The sequence below is a fragment of the Euprymna scolopes genome, chromosome 28, assembly GCF_053919585.1.
Source record: "Euprymna scolopes isolate OS-2025 chromosome 28, ASM5391958v1, whole genome shotgun sequence".
Taxonomy (NCBI): domain Eukaryota; kingdom Metazoa; phylum Mollusca; class Cephalopoda; order Sepiida; family Sepiolidae; genus Euprymna; species Euprymna scolopes.
The window spans coordinates 2,297,687-2,315,232 of NC_136509.1; the positions used below are offsets into that span (position 1 = coordinate 2,297,687).

At 31.1% G+C, this 17,546-nt stretch overlaps 1 protein-coding gene across 1 annotated transcript in view; it reads right to left on the minus strand.

Annotated features, from left to right (window-relative positions):
* LOC145249431 (uncharacterized) overlaps positions 1 to 17,546 on the minus strand; it is a 911,941-nt gene that overhangs the window by 249,785 nt on the left and 644,610 nt on the right. The gene's annotated exons all lie outside the window — the stretch shown is intronic.

Consider the following 17,546-nt stretch of genomic DNA (forward strand, 5'->3'; position numbering starts at 1 on the left):
ACGCTTATCTATTTGTTTGTCTGGCACCAATGATGCTTAAGCTTTAATTATACATCTTTATTCCTTTATTATATGCTTACATTTCATAGAATAGCTCATTAGAAAAATATTTTAATAATATCGTTTTACTTATTTATTAACTTATTATTATAAATGATACATTATGATTATTTTAATTTATATAATGCTGAAATAGTAACTGAATTCTATCAACATTTTCCAGGAGGGCCTTGCATTTCATAGAAGTCCTGTTTGGAAATCCCCAAAAAAGCTACATGGTAAACAGCTAACGATCCCCATTTTCTATTTCACAATTAAACTTAAGAATTCTTGTTTAGTATAATACGGTTAACACTGTCATATATTTGAATCCCTTTTTGTAATTGTGAATTATCCAGAAGTATGTCGGCTTCTACAAGTGATAAATCTGCGGGAACTTTATTCGTATCATAAGGAATTTAAATTGCATTTTTAAAATAAAATACGGAAAGTCTCTTTAGATTATATATATATATATATATATATATATATATATATATATATATATATATATACTAGATTACCCGTGATCCGTTGGGTCAGTATGTTATATTAGCTATGGAATTCATGTACGAGCGTGACACTTGTGACGTAAAGAAAATAGTTTTGTTTTGACATAACAGAAACATTTCTATAAAAGTATATTAAAATGAAAAATCACGGACGGATCACTCAAACATGAAAAATAAAATCCTCCCTATTCGTGTAAAGTTACCTATTTTTCCGAATAATCGCTCAAAAATTGAAAATTAAACATTATTTTCCTACGAATCGAACGCCGATGAAAGTCATTTAGCAGCAAAAACGCACATGAACCTAGCGATGAGAAATATAAGAATGAAAAACCCATATTTGTATTTTTCAACCAAGTTATAGAAACTTAAAATCTAAAAAAAAAGAATAATTAATAAAACCTGAAGCAAAAAAAAAAATAAATAAATAATAAAACCTAAATAAATAAAATAAAATAAAACTAATATTGAAACAGATTAGTAAATTTGTCAACAAATTCACCGTTCTCACACAACTATTTTGTATCTAGAAATGTAAACAAAAAAATAAAAAAAAGAAGGAAGGAAGGAAGGAAAAGGGACGGGTAGAGAGTAGTAGTAGTAGCAGTAGTAGTCTTGGCTTTACTACAATTGTTCTTATCTTTGTCAACGGGTTAACGTTGTTTAGTTGTAAGAAAATAGCGACAGTATACTTGTAATAAAGAATAGTTGCAAAACATCCCCACTTTTCCCATGTTAAATAATAATTTCGAAATAATAACGTTAATATTTCAGTGCGCAGGTCAAAATCTGCAAAAGAAGCGATTTGGGTTCATTTTTTTACGTTGTTATGGGTTAATGTTTATGCGCGCATGCGCAATCGGATGTCGTAAACCGGAAAGTGGGTTACATCACTCGTTACAAGGTCATTTGAGTTTCATAATAATAATACTAATATATATATATATATATATATTAGTGATAAGCTAATTCCAACATTTTCTCCGATTCCGATGCAATTACCGATTCCGATTCTTTATAAATCTCCTAATATTTAACTTAAGAGTCGCTATTTTTCCCTATTACCGTAGCAACACCTAAATGTGAAAGATATTTGCTCAATCGTAAAAGCACAATTTATTATTTAATCATAACTACCAAGTATGGAAGATTTTGCTTAATAGAAAATCAAATAAATCAGACAAGTAAAGGATCGGTTTTGGCATGGAAAAATAGATATAAATTTTTCTAATTCAGATACCGATTCCAATACCCTCCAAAATTCCGATTTTTCCGGTTTCCGATTAATCGGCCCAACATTAATATATATATATATATATATATATATATATATATATATATATATATATATATATACTCGGGTTTTTGTTATTCAAAAGTAATAAACTAATGAATTCAACGAGGTTGTTAGATAGTGCTCAATAAAAAGAGCTAGAATATTTATTTATTGTTAAATAAGCATGTTTACATCCCGCTGCTACAAACAGCCATTTGTTTCAATCAAACAACAGATATCATCAGGCAGCGACTTGACTATTCAAATGTTCAATGAATAATGGATTTTTTTTTAGGTAGGAACTCTTTAAAGGTTGGAGTTAAAAAAAACCTTAAAACACAGAACTTTAATTATAATATGTAAAGAGGGAGGGGAAATCTAAAGAAAACTAAAAAAAAATAATGGAGAGAGAATTATGAGGAAGAGAAAAAAAAAAGAAGTAGAGAAAAAATATATATATAGAGAAAAAAATAAAGAAAAAACAATATAAAGGGTTATTATAAAAAAGGGCTAGAAGAGAAAAGAAGGGAAAGATGAGAGATAGTTAAAGAGAGAAAGAGTGAAAGTAAGAATTAATAGGAAGCGAAGTTTAAAAAGTTAAGAGAATAAGGAATAAGAGAAAAAGAATTGCGTGTCACCTAATTTATGGACAATTATACATTACAATGACAAGACGCGTTATTACAACAACACAAACAAAAAACACAATCTTAGCGTTAAAAGCGTACATTTCAAAAGTGACAGCGAATGTAAGCAATCAACATATTTATCATCTTCTATCATCTTCATCTTATATATATATATATAATTATTTTTTTTATATATATACTAGTCTGACTGCTTGGCGTTGCCCGTTGTTTGGAAGTATGTTTTGAGCAAAAAAAAAAAATAAATAAATAAAAGGGGCGGGAGTTGTAGGCAGGCTCAAACCCGTACTGCGAAGGAGGAAACGAACGTGAGAAAAATGTTTGCTGTTGCGCCTATGGAAAAACCGGAAGTGGCGTAGCATAAAAATACGGTTAGACAATCGAAAAGAGGGTACGAAAAAAGCGACCCCTTCCTGTAGAAAAGTACTCAGTTGAGGGTGAAGAAATTAATGTTTTTAGCCAATTTTTCGATATTTGTCGTCCGAAGTGTCGGCTTCAAAACGACACCGATATTGTGAAAATCTGTCCCCTCTGTCGAAAGTTAAAGGCAGACATACATACATTTAAACAAACAGGTGAGATTTATATTATAGAAGATAATTTACGATTTTATATATATAGATGTATATATAAGTTATCATTTCCCGTGTATGCACACAACAATATTATAAAGCAATATATATAATAAACATTCCAAAGCCAAATATGTATTGATTTCACATTCATATTTTTTGTTTCTCATATGTTGCGTCTTACACGTGTTTCATTGAATAGTAGAAATATATTTTCATTGATTATTTGTAACACAAAATGTATTTTTTCGAATATCATCAAAGAAAAATATTACGTATACATATATATATATATATATATATATATATATATATATATATATATATATATATATATATATATATAGTAAGTTATAAAATATATATGGCGATTAAGCTACACTGAATATTTCGCGTTTCATCCACTTTAGGTCTCTTCAGGCTTATGCGCATAAGCCTGAAGAGTCCTAGAGTGGATGAAACGCCGAATATTCAGTGTAGCTTAATCGCCACATATATTTTATAACTTACTAAGTAGCTCTACCTACGTATTTAGCACTTTTGAAGTAAATACTTAAAGTTTACGCATAAATTTATACTTTCGTATATTAATTTTATGTGAGTAAATGAAGTAGTTATATATATATATATATATATAAATATATATACACATATATATTTATATATATATAAATAAATATATATTTGCTGTATTTATATAGACAGTATACAATACATAGTTATAGCTTAATAGTTTAATGAAATTATATTCATAATAAGCTACACAGAAGTGTTCAAGTTTCATTTCCGGAGTAAATCAGTAAGAAAATGTGATTATTTCTTTGCGAATGAAATAAAAATATTTCATCTAAAAAAGTCAGAATCGCAGAAACATTTGTCTTGTTTGCATGCATTAAATATATTTGATAAAATCTCTTTATTCTGAAATAAATTTTCTTTTTGTTTTATTTCATTTAAATTCTGTAAATATGCCGTCGCTAGTTACATAACTAAATATTTTTTTTAAAATTAAATTACCAACATCTATTAAACATTTTATTCATTTGTTAACAGTGCTTTTATAATCTATATAATCGGATCTGCATGTTTTGCAGTATTTTATTTTAATCTGTATTTAATTTTAATCCGTATGTTTTACAGTATTTGAACCATTTAAGGAGACTAGAATGTGAACCGTAGTTTTGTCTCCAGTAGTTTCGCCTCAATTTATTTATTTATTTATTTATTTATTTATTTTAGTCTTCACATTCCATGAGCAGCAGAGGAGGTTGAATTGCTGTTTTTGGGTCGGAAACACATAAACCTTATCGTTTTTTTTATCTTCAAGTGTTTTCTAGCTCTCGCCTATTCCCAGTCGTATTATACAACATCTATTATCAAGTTCTGTTGTCAATAGATATGAGAGACGCTGAATTCAACACAAAAGTCTCCACCGTTGCGGTTGGCAGCAGAGCAGTTATAGGTTTATCGACTTGAAACCTCGTAAAACGTGTGTTTATAACTGGGAGAAGGAATTCCTGAATCTGAAACGCCATTGGAGACACGATGGAGCAGTCCTCAAGTTGTACTTAGTCAAAAAGAAAACATTTTCCCAATGTAAGCAAGTACCATATTAGCATATCTGCTCAACAATCCTACCTAGGTATACTTAAAATACTTAAATGACATGGCTGTGACCTGACAACACTGTGTCAGGAGTTAAGCTACAAAAACACATGCCGAAAGGGTTTCGACTTAGTAGACTATCTGTTGTTATTTTATCCCTTGTACGACACAACCACGGTTACACACCAGTACCAGATGGATGACCATTTAGGAAGGCGAGGCGCTGTATGTACCGCGAGGTAAAATACCAGGTTGAGAAACTTGCGCAGTCTATCCTTCTATCGAGGGTAGATAGACCTCTCTTAAAAGCCTAAGCAACCCATCTAGTGATGACATCTCGATTTATATATATCCTAGATAGCCCTGACGAAGCATCAAGTATTCAACTACGGACAGATTTGAATTGTACTACAAACTCGTGTCGTGAGTTTAACCTTGGCTGCGGCCGCATGTTTAGTTACGTTTCGTTTTACACTTTCAAATTCCACCACAATCTTTTCTCTATATATTATTGCTTACTTAATTCAAGATATACATGGAACTAATATTTAAACAGAAACACAAACAAATAAATCCGATAGAGACATTCAATCAAAAAGAAAAAAAATGTTAAAAAAACGTAGTAGTTATCTTTTTGGAAAGAAAATACACACGAAGTTATTTAAACTGGATAATAACCGCATTAGATTAAACGATGCACACTTCTAAATTTAAGTCAACGAATAAAGACTGTTCCAATATTGATTTTAATACGGGGTTCATCTTCAATTAATCGATTGAATAAATCAATTACAACTTTAATCCATTAAGTGAACTGTGAACATTTTTATATTACTTCAATATCAAAAGAAGTCGTATATGTGGGGTTGCTTTTATTTATTTTATGCTAAAGCAATTTTTAAATCATTCAATTCGAAAAGAATGTGTGAATACGCAGTCTTAATTTGATAACTACTATTTGTATTCTTTCGTCGATGTTTGAACTGGCCTTTTATTAGGCGTGAAATGTTTAAACTTTTAGAAATGATTTTAAACTGTACGATACTGCAGTATACGGAATGGTTTTTCAAGTTAGATCATGTATTTCGATACACATACAGACATATATAATTACGTTTTTATTTATATACATATATTATAAATTAATACATTAAGCATATATATTTTCAGTGTCTCGAAGAAAGTGTATAATAATTTTATTTATTCCGTGTCTATACTTAGTTATTATTTCGTTTCTTTTTCGTTGGCATCTTGAAAATATAATATTCCCAGTTTCTTGCTCAGAGATAATCCGTCCGAATCCTCCAAATAACCCCACATCTAGGTCTATCCTTAAAATTTCCACTCGACTGCGAGAGTCGTTCTAAATGTAAAGCGTCTTATTTTTCAACTCCAAAACTTGAAGAGTCACAAATACGCGACAAGTGCCATTAAAACGAGCCACCTCGTGTTCGCTAGAATTCATTTTTCTACATTGACACTAGTGTTCTGAATATAATTTTGAAAGGAATTTAATGACGCATATCTGCTTCTGACGCATGTCTCTGACAAAGGTTGCTATCCTGGAGTCTCACACCGTCAATATCTGCAACAGAGAGATGGATCTTTCAGTTCATGAATTCATATGTTCGGTGATCATACGAATACAATTTGAAATTCCTTCTGATATATTCGAGCGGAATAAAATATAGAAGGTATTACTTTTAGAACGGCCCTCGTATAAGCTTTTAGTCGAGTGGAGACTATTAAGATAAGAATTTAATGTGTTCGTTTCGTGAGGAAATGCAAACGAAACTCTGCAGGTATTTTTCCCCACTTAGAATGCTTCCTTTTGAGAAGTTGGATTTTCTGCACAACACAACAACCTTGTTTTGAACTTTGTCAGGAGTCAGTTGATTCAGCACAATGTTCGGCATAATTAACTTGATCCTTAGGGGATGAGTTAATTGTCCATCACCTGACTGAAGAGAAGAAAAGATATTATACTCTATTCCTAGCTAGAATGCCTAGTAGAAAGGATAGTTTTGAATAATGAGATGATTTTATTTATGACGCTGTATTCGATTTTGGAACAATTTATTTTAAAATCCTCAATTTCTAAATATTTTCCCTCACGATGCCAGATAATCTAGAGATATATTTTCTCGTTTTTAAATAATGGATATGGAACGTGGTAAAGAGTTGGTAACTTGATTAAAAATTATGTAAATTTAATATTTCGTGGAGTTCTTTTTATGGAAATCGTTTCAGACCAAACATGAAGCCACTGGATGTAAAAGAAAACACTTCAACATTAATACATAGCCTGAGGTGAGTGCTGGATGGATAGATTTTGTCACAGAAAACAGCAATTCTTTGTCCTTTGTCAGAAATATTGCTCACAGACAAAGAAAAAAAATAAGAAAGCGAAAGTTACGAGTTGCTGAAAGTCGCAGCTTCATTACATTGTGAGATTAAAATCTTAAATATTTGTTTATCGCGGTATGATCGAAATTTTACCATTTAAACAACTTCGGGAAGGCTACATGAAAGTCATCTTGTGTGAGCGTGTCAATTATCTTCATAACAGCCTTTTTGATCTCCTGATCTTTGATGTCTCATAAAGAGAGCCTCTAAGGTTTACTTTGAACTTAGGGAATAACCAAAATTCACAAAAAGCAATGGCTGGACTATAGGGAGGGTGAGGTACTGCAATGTGTTGTCAACACTCAAAATGAAATGCCACCTCAAAATCAATAAATTTAGGATGGATTACACGTCTTAGTTTAAATATTTGAGAAAATTTCCACGAACCGAATGGAGTGATTGAATTATCAACTAGTAACTAACACATAGCTGGCAGGTCCAATCTGCAAACGCTGTTCAGATTGGCTCGGGTAGGCTTTAAAGTTAGCTGCAGAGAGTATTGCTAACAAAAGTTCCTCAGTAGACCTCTGATGGAAAAAGAAGAGGAAGACCAAGAATGAATTCAAAGTAAGCAACTAAGCCCAACCCCTGTCCATCACCCTAATATTGCATCCTTGTACTTGTTTTACAAGTAGTTTAATGGAATGTATCCTGATAACTTCATTTCACTTGTTTTCCACAACAAACCCGCTTAGCAATAAAATCACACCCCTTCACTGTTGAAGTGCCTACATACCAGAAAACTTTCTACTCTAATAGTTTTTTCCTTCGAACAGCTAGACATTGGAATTCCATCCCTGCTGTCTGCTTTCGTTATTGATATGCATAAGTTTAAATGTAATATAAATCAACATTTTTTTCATCTTCCCTAAGAATGGCCTCAATTACCTGCCCCTTACTTCCAAGAGGCGATAACCACGGTTTGAGGTGAATATGAGTAAAACATCCAAATCTGTAATTAATTGAATCACAATTTTCGTGAGTGAAAATACTTGTTTTAATATAAGGCTTTCATTGAACTTAGGGGATAACCAAAAGTCAGAGGGAACAAGGTCTGGTCAATAGGGAGTGTGTGAGACTTGATGCCCATCTTGATCAAATAGTCTGTGATGAAGATGGAGCTGTGGACTGCTGCATTCACGCAAATCTTCTATACCTTTAGTTCCTTGCAAATAATTGTGTGTAAAGTTCCCACACTAAGACTCAACTGTGCACGTTGTCTCTATAGACACACGGCTGTCTTTACTCATAAAATTTTGTTATTTAGCGTTCTGACTTCCTTACTCCTCACACACCTCTCCTTATCACTCACAGACTTCCTGCCTGCCTTGAATCTCTTATGCTACTCAAGAACTGATGGTCGATTCATGCAATATTGTTAAAAAGCAGTCTGAAGTATTTAATACATTTCTGTGATATTTTTTCCAAGTTTAAAACAGAATTTTATTGTATATCGTTCTTCTAAAGTGTCCCCCACGTCCATATTGCATTTTTGAAATTCACCAGGTGTGAAAACCAAGTCTTAGTATGGTGTATTCCTATTCCTGCTAAAGCTGTTCATTTGAACTTGAAATCATAAAACTTTGTCAGCATCTTATAAGATGTATAGCAATAACATACTGAATTTTCAAGACTACAAAATAGTTTAGAAACTTATTGAAGACACCTTGTACCTGTTAACTGTTAGGATGCACATAGAGCCGTAGAATCTAATGGGAATTGGTTGTCCATAAAATCACTTATAATTAATGAAATGCATTTACAAAGGAAGAGATATTTAATATTCTAATATCGAATGTTCATTGTTCACCTTTCAGTGAGGTGAATGAATTTTGAATGGCTGCCTGGTTTTGCGTTGGTTTTGGGAAATAATAACCACCGAGACAAACCCGAACATTTGAATAAAAGGAAGAAAATGTTTTTTAATTGAAAAAAAAAACAAACAAAAAAACAAACAAAAACAAAAACAAAAAAAAACACTGTCGACCTTTATCTTGGAACAAATTAAACCAGAAATAAGACATTCCTTGAAGAAAAAAAAATGATGAGCAAGGCGAGAAAGCGAAAACTAATCGATATTTTACCGCTTTTTTCATTTTTCCTCACAAAATTTCATTTAATAAAATATCGGTTAATGTAATGGAAACGAGACAAAAAACTTTATATTGAAATAAACCATTATGGATTCAAATAAAAAATAATACGAACTGATCGCGTTAAGGTACATTTATTTTACTTGAGTGCTTAATATAAAGTTATGGTTAGTAAATGATAACTACAGACATAGTAATAATAATAAATAATTATAAATATAATATTAATAATAAATAATAATAATAATAATAAATAATAATAGTATTAATAGTAATAATAATAATAATAGTAATAATAGTAGTAGTAGTAGTAGTAATAATAATAGTAGTAATAATAATAATAGTAATAATAGTACTAGTAATAATACTAAATCATAATAATAATATTATTATTATTATTAATAACAATAGTAATAATAGTACTAGTAATAATACTAAATCATAATAATAATATTATTATTATTATTAATAATAATAGTAATAATAGTACTAGTAATAATACTAAATCATAATAATAATATTATTATTATTATTAATAATAATATTATTATTATTAATAACAATAGTAATAATAATAATAATATTAATAATAATAATAATAATATTTTTATTATTAATAATAATAATAATAATAATAATAATAATAATAATATTAATAATAATAATAATAATAATAATAATAATAATAATAATAATAATAATAAAGGATAGTTCACTAAAAGAAAAGATGCATCCACGAAGCACATGCACAAGAATGGATGACCAAAAGTAGAACCACACTTGCAGGCAGACACAGCAAAAGTGACCATCTTCAGCAACTACAGGCCTATAATCTGTTTACCTACAATGTGGAAAATACTTATTGCACAATTGAGAGAACAAATTTATCAGTCCGTTCGTAATCGTGGACAACTTTCAGAGGAACAGAAACGATGACAAAAGGTAAAAGAGGAACACATGGCATCATCACCATTACAACAAAAAGCGGAGATAATGAATTTCCTTGGAATATTCCACGCCTAGTGCCAGCTTCGCGAAGCACCTCTCTGTTCGCTGTCACAACCGTTTTTCATTGAGCCATACTTGTCTCTAAAAGCCCTATAAAATTTTCAACAACATCATCGACAGTGTTTCACGAATCCATGAGTGCGGAACCATGTCGTATGCCTTCCTGTTATCGATTCATGTTACACTGAAATTCCCCTTCTTCCTCTTTGCATCCTGCATTACTGGGGAGACTTGTTGTTACTCAGCTTCCAGGGAACACCACAGGCCGTATTCAATGAGATCTTTGATGACCTATATAAAAGCTCCTTGTTAGCCCTTAATAATAGACTCCAGAGAACACCATAAGTTATTCTCAAAAAGAAATCTTTGATGATGCGCTGTGTGGCTACGCCTTGTTGGTAAATGCTGCTGCTGCTGCTGCTACTACTACTACTACTACTACTACTACTACTAATAATAATAATAATGGGGAAGTAGCATTTGTTCAATGCAAATAAAGCCTAAAAAAGCCCCATCGCCAGCGTTCAATCCTCTGGACTCAAAAGAGGCGACACAGAAGAAAACCCTGCAAGCAAGAATTCTATATCTAAAGCATTCTTACAAATCTAAACTTATGTTTTTATTAGAATCCTTTGAGATGAGTAATGTGTATATTCATTTATTTATTTGCGAACTATTATCCTTAGTCTAGATTATGAGTTTGCGGAAACGTCGTGAAACAAAAACTATAAAAGTGGGGATAACAGTCCACAAATAACAAATAAATCTAAATTTCTTTCCTAATGAAATTTTGAGGAATGGAAATAAAATGGCCATAAAAAAGTAAACTACATGTTTTGAAAAAGGTTTTATCGCAGTGAAATTCTGACTTTATGATTGAATAAAAGGAACGTCTGTGGAAACAGAAAAAAGATTTTGTAATAACTCGTCACGCGGAGTTTCACTAGATTGTTTAAACGTGCCTTTTACACAGAAAGTATGGTGCTGACCACTTTCTATTGTACCGTGAGGTTTATAGTTAATGATCGACTGAGCTTTAATCTCTTGTACCTCGCTCCTGGATATGACATTAAACTATATCCAATGGTGAGACCCAAGGTTACAGGCTTTGTAGAGTATTTAGCCACCCTTTAATTGCCATTGCTTCCAGGTCCACTCTGACCCGGAATGGTAGTACCTGTTAGGGTCCCAACTATGGGTTAAATATAAACCGACTTGAAAAAAAACAAATATATTCTATTAAATATTTTTTCTTAACATTCTTTTTTTAAACATTCAGACAAATAAGCTGTCTTTCTACAACCAAAACCGGTCGTTTTTTCTTCTGCTTTGTGTACAAGCAGAATTTTCATGAACAAAGTTTCTTTCCTGGATATTCCATATCTGGAACAAAATATCACGAGCCTGCTTACCAACTAACTACAGCATAAGTTTCTTCCAGGCTGGTAAAATCTGGAGATGTTTAGGAGAGCAGTAGTATTGTTTCGTTTTTTTTGTCTCTTAGTCGTCACATTCCACGATTGTCGTTTCTGACAAAGAGGGACACTTGTTGTTTATGGGTCGGAATCTGTCCATATAATATTTATCGTTAGTCTGAATCTTCAAATGCTATTGGCTTTACTGAGTGGCATAACATTTAGAAGACGCACTTACAAATGTTACTTTAAACGTAAGAGTTGCTGACTGGGTTACAACGACGGATAAAACAACTGCTGCAAATACAAACACAAACCAATATTTGAAAAGCAAATCGATGTTTTTTAAATCGTGCACACAAATACGAATCTGTCAATCAAAAACTAAACCCGAGAATAAAAAAAAAAAAACTAAAATATAAAAAAGAATGGATATCTGATATTTTAAGAATGACATTAGATTAATTACCAAAATGGAATTAAAAAAAATAATCGATTCGATCGATATTCAAAGAATATCAATCAGAATGGTATTTGTAAAAGGTTGAAAATAGAATAACAAAAAAGAAAAAAATGGAATTAATTTAACCAGATAAAGTTGATGCAGGCTATTTGTGATTTTAGACGAAATAAAAATAATCATTAAATAGTATATATATATATATATATATATATATATATATATATATATATATATATATATTACTCATTAATTTGAAACGTACACGGTTTGCATATACCAATCGCAATGGATTAAAACAAATTTCTCATAATGTTTTGTGTAATGAAAATGATAGCTTTGTATAAACAACTTTTGCAAATTTAAAAAAAACTTCAAGTTCAATGAATGCCGTTTTATTTGGTTCCAATCAATCATACTTCCAATAATTAATAGAACTTAAAAATAGGACTCGAAGAATGATAAAATAGATAATAAATAAAACGGATGAAAAAAACTTAAATAAAAAAAGATAACAGTAATAATACACAAAATACGAATATAATTAATATAAGTTACAATATACTTATAATACTATACTATATAAATTAAAATATACTTATAATACTATACTATATAAGTAAAAATATACTTATAATACTATACCATATAAGTTAAAATATACTTATAATACTATACTATATAAGTTAAAATATACTTATAATACTTTACTATATAAGTTAAAATATACTTGTAATACTATACCATGTAAGTTAAAATATACTTATAATACTATACTATATAAGTTAAAATATACTTATAATACTATACTATATAAGTTAAAATATACTTATAATACTATATTATAAAAGTTAAAATATACTAATAATATAATACTATATGAGTTAAAATATACTTATAATACTATACTATATAAGTTAAAATATACTTATAATACTATACTATATAAGTAAAAATATACTTATAATACTATACTATATAAGTTCAAATATAATTATAATACTATATAAGTTCAAATATAATTATAATACTATACTATATAAGTTCAAATATACTTATAATACAATACTATATAAGTTCAAATATAATTATAATACTATACTATATAAGTTCAAATATAATTATAATACTATACTATATAAGTTCATATATACTTATAATACTATACTATATAAGTTAAAATATACTTATAATACTATACTATATAAGTTCAAATATAATTATAATACTATACTATATAAGTTACAATATACTTATAATACTATACTATATCAGTTAAAATATAAATATAATACTATACTATATAAGTTAAAATATACTTATAATAGTATACTATATAAGTTAAAATATACTTATAATACTATACTATATAAGTTAAAATATACTTATAATACTATACTATATAAATTAAAATATACTTATAATACTATACTATATAAGTTAAAATATACTTATAATACTATACTATATCAGTTTCTTATAATCTTCGTTACTGAACGGCAGAGTGAATTAGTTACATGAACAATGTAAGTTAGTCTAAATGGTATTTTTATTAGTTTTTTTTTTAGAGTAAACATATAATGAGTTTGTGACTAAATATGCAGCAATGACATGGTTTTGCAAACTTGTTAGTCGCAATGGGAAAAAATATTGTAATGGCTACCTTTTGAAAAATAATAAAGACCAACTGAGAAAAATTGACATTTTGAACTTGGAGAATTATTATTACACTACACCATATATATATATATATAGTTATATATATATATATATATATATATATATATATATATATATATATATATATATACATGAAACTGCTTCTGTGGTACTAGTATCCAAGAATTCTGGCGAAAGAACTGGCCCATAAAATTATCGCCTCATTAGCCTCCTCCCACTTTTTGCCAAAATATTTGAGAACTTAATTAACCATGCTCTAGTCCATCATCTTACAGATGCTAAGCTTCTGACTGACCAACAATATGGATTTAGACAAGCCCGTTCCACAGCAGAAATCCTAACTGTAATATCTGAACCTATATACCATTCACTGGACAAAGCGGGGGAGGGCAGAGCGGTAGCTTCAGATATATCTAAGGCTTTTGACAAGGTATGGCATGAGGGTCTCCTCAGGAAGATTAGATCATACGGTAGCATAATTGACATAATAAAATCCTTCTTAGATAAGAGAAAAATCCAGGTTGTCCTCCACTGTTGTACATCTAAACAATATGATATAAATGCGGGAGTGCCCCAGGGATCTAACCTTGGACCTCTAGTGTTCCTGATATTCATAAATGACCTCCCCAACAAAATTTCCTCTGAGATGGGTATATATGCTGATGACACCACACTCTATAACAGGCACGACAGGAAAACAAATGAGCACATATCTAAAGAAATGGCAGAAACACTAGAGGATGACCTCCAATCTGTAGTGGTATGGGGACAAAAATGGATGGTCACGTTCAATGCCGCCAAGACTAAACTAGTTTCATTTAATAATTACAAGAAACCTTCTCTACCACATATAGCAATGGCCAACGACTCTTTATCTGAGAGTACGTCTTTCAAGCTCCTTGGCCTAACGTTCACAGGAAACATGAGTTGGAACAATTACATCAAGGGTATTGCCAGGGCCGCTGCAAGGAAGGTGGGCTCTCTCTACCGTGCTAGAAAACTACTAACACCCGAAAGTATCCTGTACCTCTATAAGGCAAGCATTAGCCCATGTATGGAGTATTGCTGTTATATTTGGGCTGGTGCATCGGCTACTAGTCTCTCGCTCCTTGACAAGGTTCAAAAGAGAGTCGCAAATGTGATAGGCCCTGAACTGGCATCTAAGCTTCAGCCTCTGTCCCATCGACGAAACGTTGCATCCTTCTGCCTGTTCTACAAGTACTTTAATGACGAACTGCAAGCACTTGTGCCCCCACGACGTCAACACCCTCGACAAACCCGACAGGCTGCAAAGTCCCACTCCACACAGTAGAGATCCCTAGATGTAAAAGATCTTTCTACTCCAGTAGTTTCTTACCCAGAACCGCTAGACTTTGGAATTTCATTCCAGGTCCCTGCTTCCCCAACTGTACTGACGTGCAGAAGTTCAAGTACAATGTGAACCAACATCTTGCTGCCCAAATCCGTACATACTACCTCAGCAGTTGTTGCCCCTGATAGTAGTCCTCTACACCAAAGTGTCAATGTGCCTTGTTTGGGGTGTAAATGTAAAAAAAATAAAAAAATAAAACACACACACACACACACACACACACACACACACACATATATATATATATATATATATGTATACATATATATATATATATAGAGAGAGAGAGAGATGTGTGTGTCTCTTTCTGTGTCTATATATAAAACTGCGTACTTTATACGCTTAGAATTTATGTATAAATATATGTGTTGCCACATCCAATCTCTCTCTCCTCTCTCTCTCTATCTCTCTGTCTCTCTCTTTATATATATATGCATATATATATATATATATATATATATATATATATATATATATATAGGTGTATGTGTCTGTCTGTGTCCATCTATTAAACTGCATACTTCATATGCTTAGAATTTATGGATAAATATATATATATGTATTGCCACATCTAACCTATATATATATATACATACATACACACACACACACACACACCCATATATATATATATATATATGTATGTATGTGTGTATATATATGTATGTGTGTGTTTGTGTGTACTTGAAGGCTACTCATAACAAAACGGTAAAAGTAATTCCCAGAATAAAAAAGATTTTCGCTATTTTTATATCCACTTCTAAAGATTAGAATCCATCCATTATGATACTTTACCTTTTTCTAGTATACTTATTCCCATTTACTTTAGAATCCATTGGATGAATTCGATTCTAGAAAATGTCGACAACTTAAAACTTAAGCTTAAGAGTTCTTAAGAAACAGTCAAAGTCAGAAAACTGTTCTTAATTGGTGAAGTATTTGAAGAAGTTGTTCACATTCTAAATCAGATTAAGCAATCGTTTAGAATATTCAAACGTAACGAAAATTTGGAAAAATATTCACGAAATGTTTCAATCCCCTATTTTGCTCTTTAAAAACTAAACTAAATATAGCTTACATTACCAACCCTCATTCATATCGGCTATGCCCCAGAATTCAAAATTATCTGTTTATTGGTTTAGGAATGAATCTTATACATAGACATATAGTAATACGGTCAAAAGCAGCAATTGAAGCATATGTTTCCACACGGAAGTTTTATAACAAATACCACTCTCCCCAATCGTTCATTTCCCCTTTGCAGATGCCATTAAGCAAAAGCAACATGCGTTTCACAGACTTATCAAATATAAGTTCAGTACAAATCGATAAAGGTATATAGAAGCTAGAAATAATTGTAAGAGTGAAATAGCTGAAGCAAAGTGAAATCACAAGAAAACGCATTGAGTCGCAAAAATTATGAACTTGCGATCCCTAAAAAAATATAACAGTGAAATAAATAATGGGCAATAAACAATTTCCCATTATCCAACAATCATGAGGTTATTTGCAAGGTAATCGAGAAGGCTAACCTGCTTGCTCAGCGATTTGCCCCCAACTCAACTTCACACCACTCTAAAATTTTCCATTGTGAACAGAAACCATTCTCGATTATTTAAAAATCCACCTTATATCATGTTCACGATATAAAAAAAGCCTAAACACCTCGAAGGCGTGTAGACCTGATCTTATCCCTGCTATAATATTTAAAAAAATTGCTCCGATGAGGTTTTCCCAGTTCTCTCCAAACTCTTCAATAGATGTCTTACCGAGTCTTGTTTTCCTGACTCCTAAAAATTGCTTCCGTGGTACCAGTTTTCAAGACCTCTATTGAAAGAAATCACCAACTCAATTATCGCCCCATTATTCTCCTTCCTCTTTTCGTCAAAATATTTGAACCCTTAATCAAGCACTCTCCTACACCCCATAGATAGTAAAATTCTTTCCGACCGATAGTATGTATGTAGGCAAGCTCGTTCCACTGCGGATATCCTAACTGTAATTTATACACACCGTACTGACCGCACTGGATAAAAGAGCAGGCAACCTTAACCCTAGATATATCTAAGGCCTTTGACATGGCCTGGCAAGAAGGTCTTCTCATGAAAATTTGATCATATTTTATACAATGAAATCGTTCTTAGACAAAAGAAAAATTAAAGTTGCCCTTGATAGCCGTACGTCAAAACGGCATTATATAAATGCGAGTGTGCCACAAGGGTCGATCTTTGACCGTCTATTACTCCTGATATTTAAAGATGGTTTTGTCAAACGTGGAACTTGAACAAGACGAATTACCATTATAGAATGTTCAATTACGAAATAGAAATTGATTATATAACAATAAAATGAAAACGATAAAAAATATCTGTTAATTGTTTTCCTTTTTACTGTTAAATTTCAATTTCAATTTCGTAATTGGGAATTTTATATTGGTAAGCCGTCTTATGAAAGTCCCAAG